Source organism: Aplysia californica, unplaced genomic scaffold (genome assembly GCF_000002075.1).
Source record: "Aplysia californica isolate F4 #8 unplaced genomic scaffold, AplCal3.0 scaffold00268, whole genome shotgun sequence".
Classification (NCBI taxonomy): domain Eukaryota; kingdom Metazoa; phylum Mollusca; class Gastropoda; order Aplysiida; family Aplysiidae; genus Aplysia; species Aplysia californica.
The window spans coordinates 419,131-420,903 of NW_004797538.1; the positions used below are offsets into that span (position 1 = coordinate 419,131).

At 42.2% G+C, this 1,773-nt stretch overlaps 1 long non-coding RNA gene across 1 annotated transcript in view; it reads left to right on the forward strand.

Moving 5' to 3' along the window:
* Window positions 1-783, forward strand: part of LOC101845173 — a 2,263-nt gene extending 1,480 nt beyond the window's left edge. The window contains exon 3 of the long non-coding RNA XR_004858671.1: window positions 585-783. This is a non-coding gene — a long non-coding RNA (uncharacterized LOC101845173). The remainder of the gene's footprint in view (window positions 1-584) is intronic.
* Window positions 784-1,773: the final 990 nt, after the last annotated feature.

Here is a 1,773-nt window from a genome sequence, read left to right on the forward strand (position 1 = left end):
GGGTGTCCGTTCGACGACTTTTTAAATAAAACTAGTCCTGTTCCCTGTGTGTTTTTATTTGGCTTCGAAATCTGTTTCTCGTGTCCTCAAGACCAAACCATTGCATAATTATATTACGGCATCGTAGAGAAATCAGGCGCTCACCCACATTTCTTTTTGCCGAGGTGGGCATTTTTTTTTTCAAAGTTCAATTTTTGAGCTCAAAACCTATTATGTCCATTTAAAAACACTTTTGTGGATTTTTTAAAAAGACATTGATTAAAAGTTCGAAAAATGTAAACTTTAAATTTCCACGGACTCTTGGGTGGGCTATAGAAATGACCAAACTTTGGCTGCAATTCGCTCACTAATTTTACCTCTGACACATTTGCACTTTGACCTCCTTCAATCGTATATAGTTCAACTTTTATGCTTAACAAATTGATTTTTTTTCACCAAAAGGAAGGCAAATGAACAGACTTTAAAACGATACCATAACTCCATAATATGCACAAACAATTGACGAGCGTCTGATTCCACCACGTCATGACACATATACACGCACGTAACATTATTATACTTTCTGTGTATTTGTTTTGATCCAGGCAAAAGAAGTAAGACCACAGTCACTTCTGTGTGTGAGAAGCCAATTCACTGAAACGCTCAGCGGCGATGAAAAGAAAAGAAAAAAAAACACATCATGACTGACTGTAGGCACACCATAATGATGGACTGATTCATTGCTGTGTGTTCACTACGGTCTTGAAATGTTTCACAGAAATAAATGAGAAACTTGCCATTCCAGATTGTTTGAGGTGTTTCTTTTTATTTGTTTTGTTGAATAATAAAAAGGAGAGTTTTAGTTTTAGTAAGTGTTTTGCGGCACTTGCAAAACAAAAAGGTCGTATAAGTGCCGAGGGGGGCTCTCGTGACCTAGAGGTTAAGGTGTTGGCCTCTCACTCAAAGGTCCCGGGTTCGAATCCGGGTAGCGACCGAAAAAAATTATTCTCTAAAATTGTCTCCTTTCACCTCCTTTCTAGCTCTCTAGCAATGTTCTGTTGTCTGCTTTCATTTCCACTTTCTGCCCCCACCCCCTCACCTCCTTTGCCCCCTCCTCTGGGCTCCTGACTCTTTCTGCAGCCTTTCTACTGCCACTCCTTAGCTCCTCTTTACTGCTGTCTTTCTACCGCACCCCTGATCTTCTGGTAGGAAATATCTATTCCTAGCCTTCTCGGACAAGAGCGAAAAATCTCTGAGGGCCCGTGTACAAGTTGCGCACGTTAAAGATCATTTGGTGGTCTAAAATCGATAAGAGTAGGCTTCGGCGCCAGCCGGGCGAAATTCAAAATTTCCTACCAACTGACAATATTAGGTTTGTTCCGTGCGCTCATATGACCTTATGCAGTTGCAAGAGCCGTAAAACACTTTACAAAACAAAACATAAGTGCCGAGAGATACCGGTAATGGCGGTAATATATGTTTGATAAGAAAGAAGCAAACAATCGTCCTGCGGGCCTCAATTGGCAAGCAGATCGCGAGTTATAATGATTTATAACTATTTGTAGGAGCTTTACGACCCCACTGACACTATTTAGATTGTAAAAGTTCAGGAGGCGGTCTTCCTACCCTGCCTGTAAGGGCCAACCCGGGCTGAGAGGTATACAACGATACAACATCCCGGCACAAAGACTGAGATACTTGGAGAAAAAAAAACTGTCTCCCCACTCGGGTCTCCTGCGTACGACAGCGAAGCGCCTCTAACCGCTACTCCACAGACGCCGGTGGTAGCGAGTT